Source organism: Phascolarctos cinereus, unplaced genomic scaffold, assembly GCF_003287225.1.
Source record: "Phascolarctos cinereus isolate Bilbo 61053 unplaced genomic scaffold, phaCin_HiC Scaffold_5;HRSCAF=322, whole genome shotgun sequence".
Taxonomy (NCBI): Eukaryota; Metazoa; Chordata; class Mammalia; order Diprotodontia; family Phascolarctidae; genus Phascolarctos; species Phascolarctos cinereus.
The window spans coordinates 119,347,325-119,364,053 of NW_027555958.1; the positions used below are offsets into that span (position 1 = coordinate 119,347,325).

The 16,729-nt window shown below is 36.0% G+C and overlaps 1 protein-coding gene across 1 annotated transcript in view; it reads left to right on the plus strand.

Moving 5' to 3' along the window:
- MTFR2 (mitochondrial fission regulator 2) overlaps nt 1-16,729 on the plus strand; it is a 79,681-nt gene that overhangs the window by 28,977 nt on the left and 33,975 nt on the right. The gene's annotated exons all lie outside the window — the stretch shown is intronic.

Consider the following 16,729-nt stretch of genomic DNA (forward strand, 5'->3'; position numbering starts at 1 on the left):
GTACAAATGATAATTTATTTCTTTTGTTTTAACTGAATGGAAAAAATGTGATCCTTAAACAAAAGACTTTACTATATCAGTTATTATTTGAATCACCTAGTAGTGATTCATTCTCAGTTTTCTGAAGTTATTTTGTTTGTTTCTCTTGTTTTTAGGAAAAAATAAAAATTTCTTTATATTCTTCTGCAAATTGTGTGTAGAGGGGGTTACAAGTGAGGAAGCTATTAATTGATGATTAAAAGAAAACATTTAGTTGAAATTGCACTGGTTTGTGCATCAGTAAACCTGGGTTCTGGCCATGAGTCTGCCACCATCTAGTTTTGTAATCTTGTATAATTGTAATATATTTTTTCTGAAATTTAGTTACTCCATGTGTTAGGAGATAGTGGGATTAGATGCTGATCTGCAAGACCTCTTCTTGTTTCAATGTCCTATGATAATATTATGGGTACTTGAAATACTATTACTTCTCTTCATTGATACAGCTCACAACCTGTCTATAACTTAGTAGATATTCTTTGAAAGTTGTTGTAACTGGAAAATTCACTCTGCAGTCAGCCTGTTGATAAGCCTCTGAACTCGTTTGTGGATAACATCTTCTGGCTCAAGTAATAATATTTTTAAAAAAAAGAAACCAAAACCGAGAACATTGTTGCAATTTTTTTCCTCAGTATTTTATTCAATTTAACAAGTATTTATTGATTACTAATGTGATAAATGTTTCTGCCCTTAAGAGGCTTACTTTCTACTGGAGAGGAAACAACATAGATTAGTCAATACCAAATACATACAAAATGCTTTTGGGAGAAATGGTGCTGGCAACTGAGAGGGAGCAGGAAAGGTCTCTCGAAGGGGCCAGTTGAGCTGGGTCTTCTAGGGAACTTGAAATGGAAAGTGGTTAGAGATAGAATATTGTGTATAGGGAACAGAAGTTAGGACAGTTTGGAGTATAGCCTGTGAGGAAGATCATATGAAGTTGGAAAGAGATTAAAACTAGATTGTCATTTAACCTCACTTTGCCTCTGTTTTCTTAACTGTAAAATGGGGGATAACCTTGCAGGGTTGTTGTGAGGATCAAATGAGATTTGTAAAGCTCAGTACCATACCTGTGCACAGTAAGCACATTTTAAATGCGTATTCTTCTCCCTTCCCCTTCCCTTTTCCTGATTGGATCTTCATCCAAGTCATGCCTGCTAATTGGGAGTGTCCCTCAGGGCTCTGTCCTTGAACCCTCTTCTCTTTTCCTTATGTGTTATTTTACTTGGTAATTTTATCAGCTTTCATGAATTCAGTGATCTCTATGGTGATGGTTCTCAAATTTTCTCTCACCTTGACCATTGTGTTGATTTCCAGTCTCACATCTCCAACTGCCTTTCAGACACCTCAAACTGGATGTCCACTAGACATCATAAATTTAACATGTCCAAAACTGAACTCATCTTTCTCTTAAAACCCTCCCCTCTTCCTAACTTCCCTATTATTAAAAGTACCATCATTCTCTCAGTTGTCCAGGCTTGCAACCTAGAGGTCGTCCTTTGCTGCTCATTCTCTCATCTCATATCTCATCTGTTACCAATGGCCTCTTGATTGTACCTTTGTGAGAGTACTTGCCTTCTCTTCCCCATTCTCTTCAGCCACCACCCTGGTGCGTGTCCTTATCATTTCATGCCTGGGAGTATTGTAATAGCCTGCTGATTGGTCTCTCCCCACTATAGCTCCTGCTCTTCTCGGAGTGATTTTCCTAAAATGATCTGACCGTGTCACTGCCTTACTCAAACTCCTGATTAACTTCAGGATCAGATATAAAATGCTTGTATTCAGAGCCATTCATATCCTCTTCCCATGCATAACATACCTTTCCGGTCTTCTTATACCTTACTCGTCCCCACATACTCTGTGACCCAGTGACATGGGCTTCCTTGCTGTTTCTTGTACAAGACATTCCATGTATTTTCATGGCTGATCCCTCATGCCTGAAATTCTTTTTTTTTTTCTGGGTGAAGCAATCAGAGTTAAGTGACTTGCCCAGGGTCACATAGCTAGTGTCAAGTGTCTGAGGCTGGATTTGAACTTCTGTCCTCCTGACTCCAAGGCTGGAACTCTTTCCACTGTGCCACCTAGCTGCCCTTGTGCCTGAGATTCTCTCCCTCTCTATCTGTGCCTCCTGATTTCCCCGACATCAAGTCCCAACCAAAATTCCACCTTTTACATGAAGCTTTTCTGGATCTTCCTTAATGCTAGTGTCTTCCCTCTATTGATTATCTCCAGTTTATCCTATATGTCACTTGCTTTGTGCCATGTTGTTTGTATGTTGTCTCCCGTTAGATTTTGAGCTCCTTGAGGGCAGGGGCTATCTTTTGCTTTTCCTTGTATCCCCCTCAGTGCTTAGTACAGTGCCTGGCATATGGTGGGGCTTAGTGTTTTGACTGACTGATGAGTCAAATAGAGGAGCTGTCTTGAATTTTAAGTGGTGACATTTCCCATCTTTGCCACAAGAGTGCAGTGTAATACCAATAACAGCACCTTTGCGAATGTTTTCATTTTTAACAGCCTTAGAAATGTCAGAGTCTTAGAAGTTGCCTAGTTAAACTTGTACTAGAAAAAGAATTCCCTCTACAGTGTTCTCCAGTATAATCATCTAGCCTCCCTTTAAGTGAAGATTTCTAGGGAGGTGAGACCTTATGATGGCAGTCCATTCTACTTTGGGGAAACTAATTGGAAGTTTATACTGAATTAAAATCTATTCCTCTGAAACTGCACTACATTGCTTGTGAGTTATGCCTTTATGTGGCCCAATTTTTATTTGTCTATTTTTTATTTTTTTGTTATTTATTTAATTTCTCTTTATTTATTTTGTTTTTTTAATTTCTCTTTTTCCTTGAAGACCCTTCAGATATTTGAAGATAGCCCTGAGGTCCTCCCTGAAGTTATTTCTAGGCTAAAAGTTCTTAGTTCCTCTAATTAATCTTTATGTGGTTCTCTTTCCCTCCTGGTCACTCTCCTTTGCATGTATTACAGCTTGTTGGTGACCTTCCCCAAATGTAGTGCCTAGAAATGAACCAGCAGCTTTTCTGGTTGCTAACATCACATTATTGATTTGAACTCAAACTCATGCTACCTGTCTGGCAAGAAGGACATGTCCACAAGGACTGTATAGATTACTTTGTCAAATGCCTCACCATAATCCAGAAATAGTAAATATCCTGATTTACCAGTTTAGCAACTCTCTCAAAAAATAACATGACATTTCTAATGAAGCCACTCTAGCTTACAATGATCACTGATTCTCCTGAGTATTCACAAACCATCTCTTTAAAAACTATTTAAAAACTTTTGCCTAGAATGAAAGTCAAGCTCATTGGCTTACAGTATGAGAAATCCATTTTCCTTCTCTCACCCTTCCTCCCCTAATTGGGATCATATTTATCTATTTGCAACTCTGTGGCAGCTTTCCCTTTCTTTAAGATGGATTTTTTAAAAAACTGATAGCTCAACAGTCATAGATTATTTCGGTATTCTGAGAAATTAATCCAGGCCTGGTGGCCTTGAATTTGCTGTTAGTTGTTAGGTTCACTCTTTGGTTAAAACTTTCAGTACTAAATGTATTTAGAAGTAGCAGGAAAAATATCTGTATTACCTTCAAAAGCACCATATGTTTTCAGAAGAATATTTATGATTAAACTGATCACAACCTCAGACTGAGAATTCTCATCCTCTTTCTAGAGAACTATTTTCTGATTATGTGACTTTACGGACTTAAAAATTGTAGTGAGATCTGAGATAGTAGGAGCAGTCCCATTTTGATATTTGGCTGGACCTGTGATTTTTTTGATATGATTGCTGCTTCTATGATTGCCATCTATGCACATCTCACCATATGTGACTTTGCTACATGCTCTGTCAGTCTTCCATAAGACTTCTGTTCAATGCACTGGAAGCCTTCTTTTAGCTCTCTTGAAATTGTATGTTTATTATTGGAGCATATGGCCTAGCACTCAATTATCTCTTATTCTCTCTATATGTTAGCCTGCCTCCTTGATGATATCTTTTATGTGACTTTTCCTGCACACTGGTTGTTAATTTAAGTGTGCTCATGCCTGCTCCCTGCCCCCATTGCTCCTCGAGTGACCTTAATTTTTTTCACATTTTCTATGCCCCAAAGCTGTATGGTATCACTGAAAGAATAGTTAAAAAATATGGGCCTTTGTTTCAGGAAGATGAAAAGGCAATCTAGTTTGCTTTCCTCTTCACATTCAACTCTAGGGCCAACTTACTGTCCATTTGCAGTGTTTGTCCAAGGTCCACGTACAGTTGGGATATCTCTATGTCCATCCAACTGCATCTCATTCTGAACAATAGTCTGTCTTCATTCTGTTGGTTTTTCTGTGTGAGTAGTTAGGATGAACTGTTAAGTAATTTTGAATCTCATTTAAAAGGCTTGGTAGTGTTTCAGGGCACACACTGATATAGTAGTCACAACGTCATCCACAAGACAAGAACATCCATAGGACTTCACCATTTCTAAGGAAACTCTTTGATGTGGAAGTCTGCGTTATCTTCTCTGATAATGACAAACACCTTTGGGAAACATATACTCTTGTTCCTGTTATAGGCCTCACTGGATATTTATGATCAGAGGGTTTTTACGCATAACTGTGTCCATTATGTTGTTCAAGGAATTTTGTATTATTTTTACATATGCATGGGAGACACTTTAATGGAGGAGAGCCTTTAAGATGACACTTCGCCTACCAAATGAAATGCTTTTTCATAATCAACAATAAATGAAATCTCTTTCTGTATCATTTAATCAATCTAAAAATGTGACTAGCTATGGATAGACGATTGTTTGCAGAAGCCTGCATATTCCTTTCTCATGCCTTTAAGGGGATAAGGAGCTGGTCTTTCAATGAGGCTCTATGACTTTGGGCAATCTCAGGCAACTCTGTTAAGACTTGGTTGCTGAGAGTATGTGGATCCCAATGAGGTTATTCTCTCAAGATGAGAAGTATAGCTAAACTAGACCAATATAATTTTGAGGGAATGGCATGGTTTGTTCTGTCAAATAATTGGTCACAAAGTGTCTAATTTACTCATGATGAGCTTTATACTCAGTTGATAAATATTTATTATGCACCTACTATGTGCCAGACATTGTGCTGAGTGCTAGGGATACAAAAAAAGAGGCTCACAATCTAATGGGGAAGACAACATGCAAATATATATACAAACAAGGTACATACGGCACTTAGTACAGTGCCTGGCATGTAGTAGGTGTTTAATAAATGTTGATTGATTGATACAGGGTAAATGGGAAATAATTAACAAAGGGAAGGCACTGGAATTAAGAGGTATTGGGAAAAACAGCCAGTAGAATATGAGATTTCAGTTGGGACATAAAGGGAGGTCAGTAGTCTGCAATGAAGAAGGAGAAGCTTCCAGGCATAGGGGACAGCCAGAAAACAGCATTGCCAGGAAGACAAAAGAAGTTTTTCTAATATGGCATTTAAGAACATAGGGATCACCTCCGTGCCACAATGAAGCATCAGAGTAGGACTTGATAGAGGTAATAAAGTAAAAGAAAAAGAATACCTTGAGGTAATTAGTTTATTGAATAATGTCTACTTTGTAAAGTTATAAGAATTTTTTTTTCAAAGTAAACATACCAGAACTTACACATCCGAGTGAGTGTCCTGCCCTTTGAAGTCGTCACCCTAATTATATCATGTTGCTTGAAACATTTTGGAATTGTCTTCAGAGATGACAGTAAGTACACTCTTTGGAATATCCTTACAGGTAACCAACCTTCATCCTTTAAGGCTGGATTTGATTTTGTGAAATAGCCAAAAGCCGTTTGGAAATACGTCTGGTGAATTTAAGTGAGTCAAATTAAATGAGCATTGCTGTTTGGACTTTTAAAAAATGAAGCGCATGGGGGCAGCTAGGTGGCAAGTGAATAGAGCACTGGCCCTGAAATCGGGAGGACCTCAGTTCAAATCTGGCCTCAGACCAAATACTTGACATTAGCTGTGTGACCCTGGGCAAGTCACTCAGCCTCAATTGCCTAAAAAAAAAAATGAAGCATGCTTATGAAATAAGGAGACTGATTTCTTGTGTGACTCTTCAAATGACTTGGAAGTCATGTGACTTTAACAAATATTTGTGAAGTATGCCCATCCATATGCAAAGCACCATGTTAGGTGTGGGGAATACAAAAACCAAAATGAAATTATTCCCACTCTCAAGGAATTTGCATGAGGAGGGCATTCAACAAGTTCCAGTCAATATGCAAAATACTTCGAAGTGTTTTCAGAGGGAGAAAAATACCAATAACCAGAGAATTCAGGGAATGTCTAGTATAGGGGGTGGTGCCTGTGTTGTTTTTTGAGGGATGTTTGAGGTGCTTCAAGGCAGGGAGGAAGATAAAGTGTTTCAGACATGGGAGACTGCTTGTGCTAAGATGAGGCAGTGGGAAATGAATTGTTGTAGGTGGAGAAGAGTTAATAGATTAGTTTGACTGAACTTATGAAGGGGACTCAGATGAAATGAGACTAGAAGGGTTGGTGGAAGCCAGGCTGTGGATGTTTTGGGTTTTTTTACATCATGGTAGCTCAATAAATATTTGAAAAATCAATGATTACTTCCAAAAGAGGCATTCCAAATGTGTTTGCTCAACAGCAGCATTATTGAAATGAGATCTTTTAAAAATGTCTAGTGGTTTTGTTTCTTTAAGGGCGTCTCTTTTGATATTTTTGATGGGGGCTCTTGAGGAGGATGGTTCCCTTTTCATTTCTTACTCTGCTACCCTCCTGGAAGTCCATTGGTTTTTGGATGCTATGAAATGGAACTGAATGCTTTCGATTGTGGGTTTTGCAATATGATTTGGTATATAAAACAAAAACAGTCCCTCTTCTGCTCTTTCTTTTTTTTCTGTTCTTTTTTCAATAAAAAATAACAAGTACTTGTAAATAGATGTCATTTCATAGCACATTCATGTGGAGTCCCCTTTCTTCCTTCTACTCCAGATCCTACCCGTAATAGATAAACTTTCTTAAAAGGGCTAAATGGTGCTGGATTAATGAAATTTTCAGGGGAAAATATTTTAAGTCTTTATATGTAAAGTTAGAAGGGAGGAAAAACTATTTTCGAGACTTATAAATGGAACTAACAATAGTTTTACAGTAATTTGTGCATATTTATAGTATATAAATATCATTAAATGTGTATTAAGCACCTGCTTCATGCTAAGTGCCGTGCTAAGCACTGGGGATACAAATACAGAAAAAGAAAGACAGTACTTGCTCTCAAGGAGCTTATAATCTAATGAGGAAAGACAACACATAAAAAGCTGAAAAGGGGAAGGGGAGCCAGAAAGAGGTACACCACTGGAGGCTTGGTGGAAAATTCAGAAGTCCAGGAATAGTACAGTCAAGTGAGAAATGAAATGTTGAGTTCTCTCAAGTGGAGATTTTGGAGTTCAAAGCTCTACCATTCAATCAGGGGTGAGCTATCCTCTTAGAGAATTGCTTGGACCACTAAGAAATTGAGTCTCTTACCTAGGTCCTTTACAGCTTATGTCGGAGGTCAGACTTGAATGAGGGTCTCCTGACTCCTGGGCCAGCTTCATATCCATTACACCAGACTGTCTCTCAATCAGAAAAGACATTTAAAAATCTAAAATTGCACATATAGACTCAGCTTTTTTCTTTTTCTTCATTACTGCAAGGGGCATTACGAATCATCTTGTTCAAAACTCTCATTGAATAGATGAGGAAAGAGACACAGAAGCAGTTTTGCCCAAAGTTGTGCCACTCAGTGGCAATTATAAATCACAATTATAGGTGAGAGGATGACAAAGAAAGTTAGAGGTCAATATGTACCATGCCAAAGGTAGAATTTGGGTTGCAGAAAGATTAAAGGTGGTATATTTCCAAAGTAAATATTTTGCTTAAGAAAAGACAAAACGCTTGAAAATTTTTTCAGTATTATATCACGAGTAGATTAGACACTTTGTGAAGAAATATTTGGCATGAAAAACCATGTCATCCCCTCACAATTGTATTATTCTAACATCTCTTCCATGCAAACTTGGTCTAGTTTAGCTCATCTTTCCATCTTGAGAGAATAACAGTACCTATGCCATTAGGATCCACACCTTTTCGTTCTTTAAATTCTTTAAAATTTTTAGCACATAAGCAGTGATTCAAGATCAATGACATAGCAGAAGTCAGCAAGAAAGTTTTCATTCTCTGAAAATACTGATATCCACTGTGCCAACAGGACAAATGAGAGTAAAGAGGAAAGCAAAAGCCTGTTTGTACTGTTAAGGATTAATGATGGCATATGTGTATTATTAAAATTGGGGAAGTGTTTCAGGGTGATGCTTGACCTATTTATAGATCTATTAAACTTTGTCATAATATTTAGTTGGGAGGAGAAAGCAGATCTCAATGAAAGTTCCATGTACATTTTAAGGAATGTGAGGAAAAGTAATATATTTACAATGCAACCCTTCATGAATTTTTCTCACAAATCATATTTTTAGAACCAGTTTGTTTATGTTTGAGCTAACTATTTAAAGGTATTTTAAAAAATCTATATCTAAAAACTTATTCTTTCTTCATTTAGTATCTAGTTATTCCTGCTTAAGTCTGAGATCTGAAAACATCTATCCAGATGATGTCAAAGTGACTATGAAATGATAGATTTTTAAAACAAGGAAACAAACACATGAAAACATATCTAAAAGTACTAGAGAATCAAAGAATTTTCACATGGAAAAGGACCTCAGAGATTACCTCTGTCAACTCATGCCTAAATAGGAATGTCATCTACAACATCTAGCTTTTTCTTGAAGATACAGAATGAGGGGAAACCTGTAAACTTCCCAAGTAGCTCATTCTACTTTTGGATATCTCTAATTGCTGGGATGTTTTCCCTTACATCCTACCCATTATTCTTAATTCTGCCATCAAGGACTTGCTGAATGAGTTTAGTTTCTTTACCTTATGACAGTTCTTCATAAGCTCAAAGATAGCTCTAATGACCTCTTTTTAAAATTAAATTTTATTTTCTTTCAGATGAAGATCCAGCTCCTCTCCTTTTTCACCCTGCGTAGCCCCACAAATTGAGAAAGCAAGAAAAACAAAACCCCTGTCACAGACATGCATAGTCAAGCAAAACGTTTCCACGTTGGTCATGTCCCCCCAAAAGCTGTCTCAGTCTGTAGTCAGAGTCCATCACTTCTCTGGAGATGGGCAGCATGTTTGATCAAAAGTCTTCTGGAATTGTAGTTGGTCATTGTGATGATCAGAGTTCCTAAGCTTTTCAAAGTTGTCTTTACAATTGTTTTTATTTTATAAATTATTCTCCTCATTCTGCTCACTTCACTGTGCATCAGTTCACACAAGAGTCCCCAGATTTCTCCAGAGCCACTCCTTTCATAATTTCTGACAGTACATTATTTTGCCACCAAATCCACATTCCATACCTTATTCATCCATTTCCCTGTTGTTGGCCACTCCCTCAGTTTCCAAATTCTTTGTCATTGCAAACAGAGCTGTTATAAATATTTTTGTATCTATATGTCCTTTTCCTCATTCTTTAATCTCTTTGAGGTATAGACTGAATAGCAATATCTCTGGGTTAAAGATTTTAGGTAGTTTAATAGTTTTTTGAGAATAGTTCCAAATTGCTTTCCAGAAAGTTGGACCTTCTCATAGATCCACTAGCAGAGTGGAGAAAAAAGCAAAACAAACAAAAAGCCTGTTTTCCAACCATCTTTTCAGTATGTTATTTTCCTTGTCACCTTCACTTATCTAATGAGTGTGAGCTGATACTTCAGAGTTGCTTTAATTTGCATTTCTCTAATAATTAGTGATTCAGAGCATTTTTTCATACATGTAGTGATAACTTGGATTTCTTTCTGAAAACTGCCTATTATATTATTTGATTATCAGATGGGGAAGGGTTCTTCTTTCACATTTGAATGAGACCTATATTTATCTCAAAACTACACTTTTATCAAAGAAACTTGCTGTAAAGATTCCCCCCCTCCATTTCTTCCTTCTCTTCTAATTTGTCTCCATTGATTTTGTTTGTGTAAAAACTTAAAAAAAATTTTATGTAATCAAAGTTGTTCATTGTTCATTTTATTTTCTGTGAGCCTATGTCTCTCTTTTGTCATGATTTCTTCCCATAATCATATATCTTACAGGAAATTTTTCCCATTTTCTTCTAATTTATGATGTCACTCTGTTTCTTAATCATGTACCTATTTGGAGCTTCTTTTTGTAAATGGTGTAAGATGTTGGTCTATCCCTACTTTCTGCCAGACTCCAGTTTTCTGAACAATTTTTGTCAAGGTGAGTTCTTGCCCCAATAACTAGATCATTGGGTTTATCAAACTGTGCCCATTTGCATCTGTATATTGTTGAACCAATCCATTCCACTGATCAACCTCTCTATTTCTTACCCAGTACCAAATCGTTTTGAGAATTATGGTTTTGTAGAGTAGTTTGAGATCTGGTATTGCTAGATTCCTTTCTTCCTTCAAGATTCTTAGCATTTTGTTCCCCTAGAACTTTATTTTTTTCCAGCCCCATAAAGTAATCTTTTGGTAGTTTGATTGGTATGGCATCAAATAAATTAATTTAGGTAATATTGTCACTTTCTTTTGGCTTAGCTACTCAAGAGCAATTAATATTTCTCCAATTACTTAGTTCTGTTTTTACTTGTGTAAAGAATGTTTTGTAGTGTGTTTATATAATTCTTTAGTAAGTCTTGACAGGTTTACTCCCAAGTAATTTATGTTTCATGTAGTTATTTTTTAAAATAGTATTTTTTTTCCAATTACATATAACGATAGTTTTCAACGTTCATTTTTTAAAATAAGATTTTGAGTTTGAAATTTTTTTCCCTCTCTCTGCCTCCCTTCTTCTCCTCCCACCTCCCCAAGAGGGCTTGCAATCTGATATATGTTATACATGTACAATCATGTTAAACATATTTCCACATTAGTTATGTTGTGTGAAAGAAGAAACAGAACAAAAGGGAAAAACTATGAAAAACAAAAAGTGCAAATAGTGTGCTTCGATCTGCATTCAGACTCCATAGTTCTTTCTCTGGATGTGGACAGCATTTTTCATCATGAGTCTTTTGGAATTGTCTTGTATCATTGTATTGCTGAGAACAGCTGAGATCAATCATAGTTAATTATCACACAAATGTTGCTGTTAATGTATACATAGTTCTCCTGGTTCTGCTCACTTCACTCAGCATTGGTTCGTGTAAGTCTTTCCAGGTTTTTCTGAAATCTACCTGCTCATCATTTCTTATAGTACAATAGTATTCCATTACATTCATATACCACAAGTTGTTCAGCCATTCCCTGATTGATGGGCATTTCCTCAGTTTCCATTTCTTCGCCACCACTAAAAGAGCTGCTATAAATATTTTTTACATGTGGGTCTTTTTCCCTTTTTTATGATCTCTTTGGGATATAGACCTAGTAGTGGTATTGCTGTATCAAAGGGTATACACAGTTTGATTGTCCTTTGGGCATAGTTCTGAATTGTTCTCCAGGATGGTTGAATCAGTTCACAACTTCACCAGTAATGCATCAGTGCCCTAATTTTCCCACATCTTCAACATTTATCATTTTCCTTTTCTGTCATATAAGCCAATCTGATATCTATGAAGTGGTATCTCAGAGTTGTCTTAATTTGCATTTCTCTAATCAATAGTGATTAAGAGCATTTTTTCATATGAAAACTGCCTGTTCATATCCTTTGACTATTTATCAATTGGTCATGTAGTTATTTTAAATGGAATATCTCTTTCTTTCTCTTCCTGATCTCTTTTGTTGGTAATACACAGAAATGCTAATAATACTTGTAGCTTTATTTTATATCTTGCTACTTTGCTGAAGTTGTTAATTATTTCAGTTTAGTTTTTTAGTTGACTCTTAGGGTTCTTTATGAAAACTATCATACTATCTGCACAAAGTAACAATTTTATTTCCTCTTTGCTTATGTTTATTCCATAAAGTTATTTTTCTTGTTTTATTGTTATAGCTAGCATTTCTAGCATTATTGAATAGTAATGGTGATAATAGACCTTGTTTTACCCCTGATCTCCCTGGGACTCTAGCTTATCCTCATCACAGATAATGCTAGCTTTTGATTTTAGATAGATACTATCATCATTGTAAGGAATGCTCCATTTATTCCTGTGTTTTCTTCTGTTTTTCCCCACCAAGAATGAGTATTTTATCTTGTCAAAATTTTTCTGCATAGATTGATATGATCATATACTTTTTGTTGTTCTTATTACTAATATGAAAAATTAAGTTATATTTTCCCTAATATTGAATGAACCTCACATTCCTGGTTATAAGTCCAACCTAGTCATAGTGTGTTATCTTTATGATATTTCTGTAGTCTCTGCTAATATTTTATTCAAAAGTTTTGCATCAATATTCACTGGGGATCTTGGTCTATAGAATTCTTTCTCTGTTTTAACTCTCCCTGATTTAGGTATCAAGACATTTGTGTCACAAAAAGAATTTGGTAGGATTGCCTACTTTTTTTTTGGTTGGTGTATATAATATTAGGATTAATTGTTCTTTAAACTTTAGATATAATTCTCTTGTAAATTCATGTAGTTCTGGAGTTTTTCTTTGGTAATTTTTGGCTTTTTTAAAAATAGGATTATTTTAATATTTTATTTCCTAGGTTGTTGATCTGGGTGATTTATATTTTATTGGCATAGAGTTGGTGAAATAGCTCCTGATAATTTCTTTTGTTTCTTCATTTGTTGTGAATTTACCTTAAAAAATTTTTTTTGATACTATTATTTTACTTTTTTCTTTTTTTAAATCAAGTTAGATGATGGCTATCTCTTTTATTATGTTTTTTTAAAAAAATAACTCCTAGTTGTATTTATAAATCTTTTTTTAACTTTCAATTTTATTGATCCCTTTTTTGATTTTCAGGGTGTTTATTTAAGGGTTTTAAATTTGTTCATTTTCTGTTTTCTTTTTTAGTTATGTGTCCAATTTATTGACCTGATATTTCTCTTTTTTACTGATGACTGTTTAGAATTAGAAATTTCCCTCTAAGTACTACTTTGGCTGCATCCCAAAAATTGTGGAATGTTGTCTCATTGTCATTTGATTTAATGAAATTATTGTTTATATTATTTGTTTCTTGACCCACTCATTGTTTAGGATTAAGTTAGTTTCTAATTGGTTTTTAATCTTTGCTTCAAAGGCCCTTTACTGGATATAATTTTTGTTGCATTGTAGTTGGTAAAAGATGCATTTATTATTTCTGATTTTCTGCATGTTCATGAGGTTTTTATGCTGTAATACATGATCAGTTATTGCAAAAGTATCATACACAGCTGAGAAATAGGTATAGTCCTTTCTATTCCCATTCAGTATTCTCTACAGGTCTATCATGTCTTATTTTTCTAAAATTCTCTTCAAGTCCTTCATTTCTTTTTTGTTTTGTTTTTCTAGATCCAAGAGGAATAAATTTAGTTCCCACACCATTATAATTTTTTCCCCCTAAAATTAATTTAAATTTTCTTTAAGAATTTAGATGCTATGTCATTTGATGCATATGTCTAGTATTGATAGTAGTAATCTATTTTCTATGACACCTTTCAGCAAAAGGTAAGTTTTCCTATTTATCTCTTTTGATTAGGTCTGTTATTTGTTATTGCTTTGTGTGAGACCATGATTGTTACCCTTACCTTTTATACTTCAGCTGAAGCATATACTAGATTCTTCTCCCGCCTCTTATTTTAATTCTGTGTATATCTTTCTGTTTCAAGTGTGTTTCTTGTAAACAACATATTGTTGCATTCTAGTTTCTAATTCATTTGACTTTCATCTTTTATGAGTGAATTCATTTCATTCATGTTCACAGTTATGGATTATTAATTGTGTGTTTCTCTTCATTCTCTTAGATTTTTCCTTGTTTGTTTTTTTGTGCCCCCTCTCCATTTAAGAGTTTGTTTTGCTTCTGAATAATCCCTCCTTTAATCTCCCATCTTTCTTATCTCCTCCCCTCCCCTCAATCCTTTTTCCTGTTGTTTTCTCTATTGTGTGAAATTTATTTCTGTACCCAGCTGTGTCTGTATGTGTATTCTTCCCTCTTTTGACTAATTCCAGTTGGACCACTTCCAATTGACCTTCTAATATATTCCTCTTCCTTTCCCTTTCTAGTCTTTTCAGATCATCGAATATAACATCTTCTGTTTATTTAGAGTTCTTCTGTCACCTCTAAAGATGATAGAGTTCTGAGAGGCTACATGTGTCATCTTCCTATATAAGAATGTGAAGAATGTGTTTATCCATGTTTAGTCCATTATGAGCTAGTAATCATTTTTGCTTTTTTTATGCATCTCTTGTTTGCTATGTTTGTAAATCAGAGTTTCTACCCAGCTCCAGTCTTTTCATCAAGAATACTTGGAAGTCCTCTATTTCATTTTAGGTTGATTTTTTTCCCCCTATAGAATTATATTCAGTTTTGCTGAGTAAGTTATTTTTTGTTGTGAGCCTAAATCTTTTGCCTTCTAAAGTGTCATATTCCAGTCTCTCTGCTCCTTTATTGTGGTGGCTACTGAATTTAGTGTGAAATTGACTGTGGCTCTCTTTTACTTGAATGAATTCTTTCTTTCTGGCTATTTGTAGTATTTTTTCTTTGACCTGGGAGCTTTGGATTATGGCCAATATATTCCTGAGAGTTTTCATTTTGGGATTCTCTCAGGCACTGGTGGATTCTTTCTATTTCCACTTTGCCGTTTAGTTCTAAAGAGATCAAGATGATTTCTTGAAATGTGATGTCTAGATTCTTCCTTTTTGTCATAGTTTTTAGGTAGTCCAATGATTCTTAAATGATCTCTCCTCAATCTGTTTTCCAGGTCAGTTATTTTTGCTGCTCAATGGTCAGTAAAACATTTATTAAGGGCCTACTGTGTGCCAGGCACTGTGCTAAGTGCTAAGGCATGAGGTAGTTTTTGCCCACAAGGAGCTCACAATCTCTAATTGGTGAATAAACAGGGGTGAGGGTGGAAAAGGGGAAGTACTCAGTATACGGGTATGATGAAATCCTGCAGCCAGGTGGGAAATGAGATATGCTATGAGACAACATACATTTTCTTCTATTTTTTTTTTTTCAGTCTTTGGGCTTTGATTGAATATTTCTTGTTTCATGGAGTCATTACCATCTATTTGACCCATTCTTATTTTCAGGAAGCTTATTGTACCTCTTATACTAAGTTGTTAATTCCTATTCTAATTTTTTCTCCCATATTTCTAATTTCTTCTCCTTTTTTTTCCCTCTAGCACTGTTTTTATTTATACAAATTTTAAAGCTCTTTTAAAAACTCTTATTTCAGATCCACCAGAAATTCTAGTTGAACTTGTGCCCAACTTGTGTTTTTCTTGAGTCTTTCCTTGTAGCTGTTCTGGAGTCATTCTTTTCTTTTGAGGTTGTGTCTTGAGTATTCTTGTCACCATTATAAAGCTTTATGTTGGGATTCTTTTTTCTGTTGGCACATTTTCCAGCCTTCATCTTGGATTTGAACTTTATGTTAAGGGTAGGTTTTGGGCACCTCTGGAGGAAATGTCTGGGCTGGTCTTCCTGCTTTCTTTGGATATTGAATATTGTATTATTCCAAGATCTCAGGGACAACTCAGACTGGATAGCTGCAAAATTTCAATATTCTCAAAATAGTCTGCTCTAGGGTAAAGGCTGATCTAACAACAAATTCCCAAATTATGATTGGGATATCCAGAAAAAAAGTGAGTAATTTTTCCAGGCCAGGTCACTTAGGGAGACAGTCTTTGGGAACTGTGGACAGGTTCTGGCCAAAAGCACACAAATGGAGTTTTTCAGCAAGGATAGTCTGGAGCCAGTCTGCTCCAGAATGTTCTCCTTAGGAGAACTTAAATTTAGGAACTGAAAGAGTAGTGAGACCAGGACCAGGGCAGGAAGAGATTCCAGGGGAATCCCTGAACCAGCTCAGGGTGTAGGAACACGTGCCATCTGGCAGCCTACTACCTACTTCTGGGTCATAGAAGTGTCAGAGAACAGTGGTCACTGTCACAGGCCCTATCTGTATATTGAGCAAGCAAAAAATTCAGAGACAGATAGCGGGTATGTGGCTTTTATCCCAGGAGTAGAGCAGGGACTCAGTTCTAGCCACCAGCCCAGGGTGCAGCCTGCAGTGGAATAACCAGGGCAGGAATCCAATACCAAAGGGGAGCCTATAGTTCATGTCCTTTGAATCTGCAGACCCTCTGAGGGTTAATAGTTGCTGAGTCCAGCAACATGCTCCTGGAGCATCCAACCAGGGAGATGCAAGGCTGGGCCAGGTCAGAGGTCAGACCAGGAGGGCAGTGAGCATTGGATGCTTGCAGGTCTTCAGCCTGAACTGTGAAAGCAGAAAGACATGAGGAGAGAAACTCAGTCGAGAAATTACCCCCAGAAATGTACAAAGTCTAGCTCTAATATAAAGTCCAAAGTAAAAAAGTTGGCTGGCACAATGCAGAAATAACAGAAAAGAATCCCAGCATAAGTTCAAGACACAAACCCAGAAGAAAAGAATGATTCTAAAACATCTACAAGCAAAGTCTCAAAGATAGTTTGGGTTCTAAACCAAAATTCCAACCAAAATTCCTGGAAGAGAAAAAGCAAGAGTCAAAAATTATTTTTAA